The 11823-nt window shown below is 36.5% G+C and overlaps 1 pseudogene across 1 annotated transcript; it reads left to right on the forward strand.

Annotated features, from left to right (window-relative positions):
• Window positions 1–8705: 8705 nt before the first annotated feature.
• LOC105554515 lies at window positions 8706–10958 on the forward strand (annotated as a pseudogene). Its single transcript, XR_001008339.1, has one exon. The product of XR_001008339.1 is annotated as a vacuolar protein sorting-associated protein 33A pseudogene (transcript).
• The last annotated feature ends 865 nt before the right edge of the window (window positions 10959–11823 follow it).

Genomic DNA, 11823 nt, shown 5'->3' on the forward strand with positions numbered 1-11823 from the left:
GGAGACTTATCCTCATGTGTGAGATCTTGGGGATGCCTTAAAGGTAGACAACAATTAAAAAAACTTCTTTCTTCCCTGAGAGAGAAGGTGAGAAAGAAGGGGGAAGGTTGGGAGAGGGGATTACTTACTCTAGGGAAAACGCAACGTTGACCCTGGAAAATAAAGTAATAATACTTCATGGCTCAGCTGTGACTAACGATGTACTCATAGGGAAGTGAACAACAAATACAGAGCTGACTACAACTTTTTTTTTAAATTTTTAAAATTTTTTTATTTTATTTTTTTATTATTATAGTTTAAGTTCTAGGGTACATGTACATAACGTGCAGGCTTGTTACATAAGTATTCAAGACTACAACTTCTTATATAACTGTACTAGGGGACTAGGGGAAGGTACGCTATATTAGGGTTTCTGGGGTAGAATATTAGAGAATTAAGTCCTCATCAGCTTAGTGGAATCCAATAACAATATTTGAGACAGAAACGTCAAAAAATAGCAGTATATGCATTGAAAGAAACCCCAGAAATTTGGTTGCAAACAATACCAGAAAACATAAATATTAGCAAAATCAATTAAAGGAATTAAAGTTTTTACCTTTGGTCTTCAGTGATAATGGACAGGAACCTGTTTGACACACATACGTGCACACACATATTCATGTATGTACATACATATATATGGATGTACTCATACACACATACACATGTATATGTATACCTTTGCTAAAAGTAAATGAATGAACAAACAGAACAAGTAGCCTGACATTATCTGGCTACTAAAGGATAAGGCAGGACTCCCCCTAAATTTGGCTTTTCTCCTGTTTCTATTGTCTTTACTCTTAACCACTTTTCTATATTGCCTTCCAAGTTACCACCTCCTTCCTAGTAATGGCGGTGGTGGTGGCTAGCATTGAGGTTCACACTAACCCACCCTTCAACTTGTAATCATCTCTCCCAAAACAGTACCCATTATTTCACATTGACTGGGATAGAAATCCTTGCAGATACAGGAATACACATTTTACATTAGGGAAACCTGTGGTTGAGGTTTGTAGTTGACTCTCCCTGTAGTCCAGATTCCCACATACAACATGAGCAATATTTAGAAGACATCACATTTCCCACCAGGCTCATAGCATGCTTCATATTAAGTGCATCCTTACTTTTTGTTTGTTTAGTTTAGGCCCCAGAGGCTGGGCAGCCACCCATTCATGGTTAGCATTGGCACCAGCAGATTATAAATGTACAGCTCTGACCAATTTTTCTGAGACAAATCTGGGGTTAATGTGTGACTGTGCTTTCCCTTCCTCGTTCATTTAATTCCCTCTAGCACAGAATGAGTCATCTCAAAAAAGGAGTTTGATAAAGTACCTGTAATTAAAAATTACCTTGCGGGCTCCTGCCCTTTCTCTGGGTTTGGTTAATAGAAGGTTTCTATCAAGCTCACATGAAGGTTCAGTCATCAGTATTTCAAACCTGCTCGTATATCTGTATACTCGGCAGAATTGTGAATTCCTTAGAGACCTTCACTATTTTCAATTTGTCATTCTCATTATTATTTCATGAGCAAGGTGAAAAGGAGATGATGCACAACAAAGGAGGTTAAAAGGAGATGAGGGAAGACAGTGTACTAGGCAGAGGAGACAGGAGAAGGGAGAGGGGAGGTGGATGATGGGTGCATGAGAAATGTTAGGGAGCATTGTAGACCAAGCTACAATACTCTTCCTTTATCTCCACCTCCCTAGGTTTACATAATTTATCTTCTCTCTTGGTTTATTGTTTTTCCTTGGACACTTCTGATCCTTCCCTTAAACCTAGGGAAGTGGAGATAAAGGAAGAGCATTGTAGCTTTTAGGTCCCTGAGATACTACTCTCTCCATTATAGGATCTATAATTACTGAGGTCTGTGGCCAAAAAAGAAAGTTGGTTTCATGTGGTTCTTATGATTGAGCACTGTATTTAACTCCGTGTTGCAATCCTTTCTCTGCCTCCTGATTTCCATGGTAGAATGGTTAAGTCGTCATTCTTGCTCTCACCCTCTTATTCACTTGTTATTTGCTTAGCAACTTCCTATGTGGCAGGTTCTTTTCTCAGCTTCAGATGGTGACCTTGACTGGTCTAAGTCACCAAGAGGTCAGAAAAGAAACATAGAGAGGTAATTACTGGAACAAAATAGCCTTCAGTTTGAAAACTGAGCCACACCACAGGTGTACATAATACTTAAAACACACTTAGGGACAATGGACAAGAATATTTTTGTTGGGCTAAGAATCAAGTCACTCTGGGAAGGGAATCCCTGGGAAGTCCTCTAGACAGTCTCAACAATATTGTAAAAGCAATTTTGTTCTTGCTGCTTTCATTTATGTAGCCAGAGTGCAAACACTCTAGAATTTCTATCTCTATTTCTATCATTGTTTTTGTATTATGAAGAAATTCAAACATATGGAAAAGTTAGAAGTATACATTTTTATGTCCAGCACCTGTTTTCCTCAATTAACATTTCACTCCACTACCTTTCTCATCTATCCACACTCTATCCATTTGTCAGTCTCTCTTTCTCTTTTTTTTTTTCCACTTCACATAGAATTCTAGCTGGCATGCATTATTTTTTCTCCTTAGTTTACTAAGAACTCATTTACTTTCATTAGTGATTGCAGTACATTTCTCTCCTTCTGTAGTGTAGATTCTCCTTTTAATCAGTATTAACAATCTATCATTTTTTACTTGTCCTTATATCTTCTAACCTCCACCCGTTTTTAAAAAAAATAAAAGTAGACATTTGTGTTTGATTTTGTCCTTCCTTTTTGTTTTGTTTTGAGTGTTTGTTAGTTTTTCCTTGACCATGTAATGTTAGCATAAGAAGTGATAGACCCTCACTGTTATATTCTTTAGAAAAAGAATATTTGATCCACTTACAGGATCAAATTTGTTTTGGGTTTTATTCCTAATTCAGTCTAAGCCCTCATGATATCCCCCTTTGGTTGCTAATATCAGCTTTTTAAAAGAGTTGTTCCACTGTCTTTTGACTTTCATGATTTCTCTGAGGAGAAGTCAGCAGTTGTATTAGTCCGTTCTCACGTTGCTATAAAGAAATACCTGAGGCTGGGCAATTTGTAGAGAAAAGAGGTTTAATTGGCTCATGGTTCACAGGCTGTGCGGGAAGCATGATGCTGGCATCTGCTTGGCTTCTGGGGAAGCCTCAGGAAACTTTCAATCATGGCAGAAGGCAAAGCAGGAACAGGCATCTTCACATGGCTGGAACAGGAGGGAGAGAGAGAGTGGGGAGGCGCTACACACTTTTAAACAGCTGGATATCATGATAACTCACCCAGTCACTATCAACATAATAGCACGGAGGGAATGGTGCTAGCCCATTCATGAGAATTCCACCACCATGATCTCATCACTTCCCACAAGGCCCTACCTTTAACACTAGAGATTACAATTCAACATGAGATTTGTTGGGAACACAGATCCAAACAATATCAGCATTCATTCAAATAGTTGTTAAATGTAAGGTTTTCCCTCTCTGGATTTTTCTTTTCCGAGATTTCCACCCTTATTTTTTCTGTAAGCTATAGTTGCCTGAAACCATACCCTGTGGTTCTTTTAGCTAGCAAGACTATAGCTTTTCCCTCCTTTGGAGAGTTAGCCACATTTCATGGCATAGTCTTGAGCCTACCTGAGGCTAAAAACTCTAAAAACAAAAGCAATGACCCTTTTCCTTTCCGTTTTTTTTTCAAGTGTCTACTCTTCTCTAGTTTATGCCTGCTTTTATTTAATATCTAGTCCCTCCAGTTAGTTGTTTTAAAATATTTTTTCAAAGATTATATGGCTGTTATTATCAGAACATTTTTCTCTAATAGGAGCTAATTGGTCATAGCAGAGGCAAACTTTCCAATGCACATATATATTGCATTGCTTCATATATATGTATCCATAAACAATATACATTATAGTTTTACCTATTTTCTAGGATGAATAATACGCATATTGTGCATATGCTTCTGCAACTTGTTCTTTTTTGCTCATTATGTTTTTGTGATTTATGCATGTTGGTAACCATAGCTCTATTTTATTCAATGTAATTTCTGTATAGCATTCTATTGTATGAATGGACAAAAATGAATTTATCCAGTCCCTTATTAAGAGATATTTGGATTATTTCTACTTTTTAAAGCCTAAATATCATTCTTTATATTGCCTTATGCATATTGGTGAAAGTTATTCTAGCATCAGAAGCATCAGAAGTGGTATGATAAAGTAAAAGTCCTATGCATATTCAACTTTGTAAGATCACTCAAAATTGGCTCAAAATAATCACAGCAATGTATTATTCCACCAGTATTGCTTCTCCACTTTCTCTCCGCATGCTATAAGACTTTTAAAATTTTTGCCAAATTAATTGGGTGTGAAATAGTACCTTCTTTTTTTCTTTTTTTGAGTTGGAGTCTTGCTCTGTTGCCCAGGCTGGAGTGCAGTGGCGTGATCTTGGCTCACTGCAACCTCTGCCTCCTGGGTTCAAGTAATTCTCCCTGCCTCAGCCTCTCCAGTAGCTGGGATTACATACCCGCACCACCACTCCTGGCTAATTTTTGTATTTTTAGTAGAGACGGGGTTTTGTCATGTTGGCCAGGCTGGTCTCAAACTCCTGACCTCAGGGGATCTGCCCACCTCAGCCTCCCAAAGTGCTGGGATTTCAGGCATGAGTCACTGCACCTGGCCGAAATAGTATCTTATTCTTTCAATTTACATTGCCTGAATTTGAGTGTCTTTTCATATTTATTCACTATTTGGCACTCTTCTTTTGTTATTATATGTTAATATCATTTGTTCAATTTTTTATTCAGTTTTTCTTTTTGATGTAATTTTTATATAGTGATTTATCTATCCATCATACTAGTTATTCTGCTTTTATATATATCTAAACATTTTTAAAACCTGTTTGTAGTTTTTAAAAACTGCTCATATTTGTCTTTTGCTAAACAGAAGTTTTCAAACTTAAAATAGTCACATTTACCATTTTTTAAAAATGGTTTGTGTTTTCTGTGTCTTGTTTAAGAAATCTTTATGTACTTGAAGTCTTAAAAATATTTTTCATTTTTTTCTCCTTACAGTTTGAATATTTGGATATTTTCAAAATTCATGATGAAAAATCCCTAATGCAACAGTATTAAACGGTGGGGCTTATAGGAAGTGATTAGGGCTCCCCAATCTTGAATGGGATTAGTGCTTTATAAAAAGGCTGGAGAGAACCAGATAGGCCTTTGGTCCTTCTGCTTTCTGCCATGGGAGGATGCAGCAACAAGGCACCATCTTTGAAGCAGGGAGCACTCATTGGACACCAAATCTGTTGACTTCTTGATCTTGGACTTCACAGCCTCCAGAACAGTCAGAAGGTAAAATTTTGTTTATAAATTATCTAGTCTAAGGTATTTTGTTGTAGCAACACAAACAGGCTAAGACAATATCTTTTAAGAAAAATACTACTTCCTTATGCTTATTCTTCTAAATTGTCTCAGTAATCCTGGCTCTTTACTGCTTATAAATTTCAGCTGGTCAAATTCCAAAAACTACTTCATTGGATTATGACCACAATTGCAATTAATTTATAGATAAATTGGGGAAATATTTTATTTCTTCATTATCTTCAGTGTTTTCATTAATAACATCTATATCAATATCTGTCTATAACTGTACCCACATCTATTCTATGTGTGTCTATACCTGTATCTATGTCTGTCTCTGTAATTATACTGATGGCTATAAAGATGTATCTACTTTTATACAGGATTTTATTTTTCATTCAAAAATTATTTGCAATTTTAAAAATGAAATATCTAAACATCTTTAAAAACATTTATTCCAAATGCCTTATGCTTCCTGTTGCTATTGTGAAACTATTGGTATTTTACAATTTTATTATGTTTAATTATTGTTTTCTGTACAGGGATACTGCTGCTATTTTTATGTAAATCTTATATCCAAAGATATTTTATTTACTAAATAAATTTTGTTTTTAATTGACACATAATAATCGTACACATTTATGGGGTACACAATGATGTTTTGATACATGTATACATTGTGTAATTGATCAAATTATTATATTTAGTATATTCATTACCTCAAACATTTATTATTTATTTGTGACAAGAACATTCAGAATCCTCTCTTCTAGATATTTTAAAATATACACTGTAATATTGTTTACTATAGTTACCCTACAGTAATACAGAACATCAGAACTTATTCATCGCATGTAACAGTAATTTTGTACCCACTGATCAATCTTTCTCCATCCCCTGCTTCCCCCTACACTCCCAGGTCTCTGGTAACCAGTACTCTACTCTGTACTTCTCTGAGATTAGCTTTTATAGATTCCACAAGTGAGGGAGATCATGTGGTTTTTGTTTTTCTGTGCCTGGTTTGTTTCACTTAGCATAATGTTCTCCAGGTTCATTCATGTTGCCACAAATGACAGAATTTTATTCTCTTTTATGGCCGGGTAGTATTCCCTTGTGCATACATAGTGCATTTTCTTTATCCATTTGTCCACTGATGGACAATTAGGTTGACTCCACATCTTGGCTATTGTCAATCGTGCTGTGGTAAATATGAGAGTGTAGACATGTTTTTTCACATACCGATTTCATTTTCTTTAGATAAATGATCTGAATCATGTAGTACTAAATCTATTTTTAATATTTTGAGACATGCTCAGACTGTTTTTCTATGATGGCAGTACTAATTTACATTGTTACCAACAGTGTGTAAGGTTATCCATTTTTCCACATCCTTGCCAATGTTTATTCTTTGTCTTTTTATTTTTATTTTATTTTTATCTTTATTATTATTATTTTTTGTTTTTTGAGATGGAGTCTTGCTCTGTTACCCAAGCTGGAGAGCAGTGGCTCCATCTCTGCTCACTGCAACCTCCACCTCCCATGTTCAAGCAATTCTCCTGACTCAGCCTCCTGAGTAACTGGGATTACAAGCATGTGCCACCACATCCAGCTAATTTTTGTATAAATATAGAGATAGGGTTTCACCATATTGGCCAGGTTGGTCTCAAACTCCTGACTTCAAGCGATCTGCCCACATTGGCCTCCCAAAGTTATTTTTTTTATCTTTTTAGTAATAACCATTCTAATTGTGGTTTTGATTTTCATTTCTCTAATGATTAGTGATGAATATTTTTTCATGTACCTGTTGGCTGTTTGTATATCTTCTTTTCTTAAATATTTAAATTTAACTGATTTTATTTATAATTTTTACAATTTTTAATTTCTGTGGATACATAGTAGGTATATATATTTATAGGGTATATGGATATGACATATTTTGATACTGGCCTACAATGCATAATTATAAAATGTATAATAATTACATTGATATAAAAATATCCCATATACCTTGTAAATATATGTAATATATAATAATAAATAATAATATATAATATATAATAGTCGGAGTAAATGAGATATCTCATTTAGCTTAGTCTGGCTAAAAATTTGTCAATTTTATTTATCTTTTAAAAATCAAACTTTTTATTTCATTGGTCTTTTATGTTGATTTCTTTTTTTAATTTCGTATATTTCTGTTCTGATCTTTATTATTTATTGTTTTCTGCTAATTTTGAATTTGGTTTTCTCTTGCTTGTCAAATTCTTTTAGATGCATATTATGTTGTTTATTTGGAGTTTTTCTTATTTTTTGATGTAGGCACTTACAGCTATAAACTTCCCTGTTAGTACTACTTTTACTGAATCCCATAGATTTTGGTATGTTGTATTTCCATTACTGTTTGTTTCAAGAAATTTTTCTATTTCCTACTTAATCTTTTCATTGATCCACTAGTCATTCATGAACATATTATTTAATTTCTATGTGTTTGTGCAGTTTCCAAAATTCCTCTTGTTACTGATTTCTAGTTTCATTCCATTGTGGTCATAGAAGTTACTTGATATTATTTCAATCTTTTTGATGTTTTGAGACTTACTTTTGAGCCTAACATATGGCCTGTCTTTGAGAATGATCTATGTGCTGAGGAGAAGAGTGTATAGTTTGCAGCTGTTGGATGAAATGTTCTATAACTATCTATTAGATCCATTTGGTCTACAGTAAAGCTTACATCCAATGTTTCTTTGTAGATTTTCTGTCTGGAAAATCTGTCTAATGTAGAAACTGGGATATTGAAATCATCAACTATTATTGTATTAGGATCTATCTCTCTTTTTAAGTCTAATAATATTTGCTTTATATATCTGGGTGCTCCAATGTTGGGTGCATATGTATTTAAATTGTTATATCCTTTTGCTGAATTGACTCTTGTATCATTCTATAATGACCTTCTTTGTCTCTTTTCATAGTTTTTGTCTTAAAATCTATTTTTTAATGTTAAGTATAGTTACTTCTACTCTTTCTTGGTTTCTATTTGAATAGAATATCTTTTGCCATTCTTTTATTTTCAGTCTACATGTGTCTTTATAGGTAAAGTGTGTTTTTTTGTATGCAACACATTATTGGATCTTGGTTTTTAAATTTATTCAGCCAGTCTATGTCTTTTGAATGGAGAGTTTAGTACACTTACATTCAACGTTATAATTGATAAGGACTTACTGCTGCCATTTTAAAATTTGATTTCTTCTTGTTTTAAGATCTTTTCTGGCAGGGGGTGGTGGGGCAAGATGGCGGGCTCTGTCATACCCGCGAGTGAACCTAAATGTGCTGCGCCAGGCGGTGTATCACGAGCTGTGTGAGTTCCTGGACAAGTGCATAGGAAGCAAGGGAATAGTTTGAGATGAATACCTAACTGGACCCTTTGGCCTGACTGCACAGTATTCACTATTGAAGGGTCATGAAGTGGAAAAAATGTTCACACTTAAAGGAAATCGTTTGCTGCAGCTGATGTCAAGAATATTATTATTATTATTTTTTGTCAGACCCATGCTAGAGTTGATGGATATAATTGCTGAAAACGTGCTCGGTGAAGATAGACGAGGCCCAATGAGAGATTTTCATATTCTGTTTGTGCCACGCCGTAGCCTGTTGTGTGAACAGCGGTTGAAGGATCTGGATGTCTTGGGATCCTTTATTCATAGGGAGGAGTACAGCTTAGATCTCATTCCATTCTATGGTAATCTCTTATCCATGGAATCAGAGGGTGTGTTCAAAGAGTGCTACCTGGAGGGCAACCAGACGAGCCTGTACCACACAGCCAAGGGGCTGATGACCCTGCACGCTCTGTATGGAACGATCCCCCAGATCTTTGGGAAAGGAGAATGCACTCAGCAAGGGGCCAATATGATGATTAGGATGAAGAGAGAGTTTACAGGAAGCCAGAATTCAATATTACCTGTTTTTGGTAGTCTCTCGTTGCTTGATCGGTATGTGGATTTATTAACACCTCTTGCCACTCAGCTGACATATGAAGGACTCATTGATGAAATTTATGGCATTCAGAACAGTTATGTGAAATTATCTCCAGAGAAATTTGCACTTAAGAAACAGAGCGATAGTAGTAAGGACCTTCCCACGGAAGCAAAGAAGCTGCAGCTGAATTCTGCAGAGGAGCTCTATGCTGAGATCCGAGATAAGAACTTCAACGCGGTGGGCTCTGTGCTCAGCAAGAAAGCAAAGATCATCTCCGCAGCATTCGAGGAAAGACACAATGCTAAGACCGTGGGGGAGATCGAGCAGTTTGTTTCCCAGTTGCCCCACATGCAGGCAGCAAGGGGCTCGCTTGCAAACCATACCTCAATTGCAGAATTGATCAAAGATGTCACTACTTCTGAAGACTTTTTTGATAAATTAACCGTGGAACAGGAATTTATGTCTGGAATAGACACTGATAAGGTCAACAATTACATTGAGGATTGTATCGCCCAAAAACACTCATTGATCAAGGTGTTAAGACCAGTTTGCCTCCAATCCGTGTGTAATAGTGGGGCTCAAACAAAAAGTTTTGGAATATTACAAAAGAGAGATTCTCCAGACTTACGGCTTTGAGCACATGTTGACCTTACACAACCTGGAGAAGGCCGGCCTGCTGAAACCGCAAACGGGGGGCAGAAACAATTACCCAACTATACGGAAAACATTAGCCCTCTGGATGGATGATGTTAAGGAGCAAAACCCCAAGGACATATCCTATATGTACAGTGGGTATGCCCTGCTCAGTGTGCGGCTGGCCCAGCTGGTTTCCCGACCTGGCTGGCGGAGCATCGATGAGGTCCTCTGCATCCTCCCAGGGCCCCACTTTGAGGAGCGGCAGCCACTGCCCACAGGACTGCAGAAGAAACGTCAACCGGGAGAAAACCGAGTGACTCTGATATTTTTCCTCGGGGGCGTAACCTTTGCTGAAATTGCTGCCGTGCGATTTCTCTCCTAGTTGGAAGATGGAGGTACAGAATATGTCATTGCCACCACTAAACTAATGAACGTAACCAGTTGGATAGAGGCTCTGATGGAAAAACCTTTCTAGGGTGTTCAGAGGAGACTTAATGAGTGTACTGCAGAATAAACTGCCTCTTTGAAGAAGTTGCTGAAAGGAAATAAAACCCCATAGAAGAAACATGGAATACAGAATATATTCTGGGGTCAGCTTCTTAAATTATACTACTGTTGACTGCTTTCTCCTTCTCTTTTGTATTCCTTTTTCTTTTCTTTGAGATGGAGTCTTGCTCTGTCACCCAGACTAGAGTGCAGTGGCATGGTCTCACCTCACTGCAACCTCCGCCTCCTGGGTTCAAGAGATTCTCCTGCCTCAGCCTCCTGAGTAGCTGGGACTACAGGCATGCACCACCACACCCGGCTAATTTTTGTATTTTTACTAGAGATGGTGTTTCACCATATTGGCCTGGCTGGTCTCGAGCTCCTGACCTGAGGTGATCCACCCAGCTCGGCCTCCTACAGTGCTGGGATTACAGGCCTGAGCCACCATGCCCAGCCCCTAATCTGCTGAATAAAGAAGAATAAAAGAGAATCAACCTGAAAAAAAAAAAAAGATCTTTTCTTTCTTCGTTCCTTCCTTTCTACCTTACTGAAGATAATTTTCTCTGATGGTATAATTTAACTTCTCACTTTTTGTTTTTTTTGTGTACCATTGTAGGTTTTTTGATTTGAGATTACCATGTGGCTTGCAAATACTATCTCATAACCCATTATTTTAAGTTGACAACAAGTTAACACTGTTTTCATAAACAAACTAAAAAACAAGCAAAAAAAAAAATGTAATGAAAACTCTACACCTCAACTTTATCCCACTGCTTTTTAAACAAGTAAAAAAAAAAAAAAAAGTAATGAAAACTCTACACCTCAAATTTATCCCACTACTTTTTAACTTTTTGTTGCTTCTCTTTATGTCTTATTGTACTGTCTTTAAAAATTGTTGTAATTACTGCTTTTGAGTGGTTTGCCTTTTAATCTTCCTACATAAGATAATAGTAGTTTACACACCACACTTATAGAGTTATGATAGTCTGTGTTCTTCTGTGTTGTCGCTATTACCAGTGAGTTTTATACCTTCAGATGATTTCTTATAGCTGATTAAGTTTCTTTTCCTTTTGATTGAAGTACTCCCTTTGACATTTCTTGTGGGTCAGGTTCAGTGTCAATGAAATTCTTCAGCTTTTGTTTGCCTAAGAAGTCTTCCTTTCTCCTTCATGTTTGAAGGATATTTTCACCAGATATACTATTCGAGGGTACAAGGTTTTTGCTTCAGCACTTTAAATATGTTATGCCACTCTTCTGGTCTGTAAGGTTTCCACTGAAAAGTCTGCTTCTAAACATACTGTAGTTCCATTGAATGTTATTTATTTCC

The sequence above is a fragment of the Mandrillus leucophaeus genome, unplaced genomic scaffold (assembly GCF_000951045.1).
Source record: "Mandrillus leucophaeus isolate KB7577 unplaced genomic scaffold, Mleu.le_1.0 Scaffold647, whole genome shotgun sequence".
NCBI classification, from domain to species: domain Eukaryota; kingdom Metazoa; phylum Chordata; class Mammalia; order Primates; family Cercopithecidae; genus Mandrillus; species Mandrillus leucophaeus.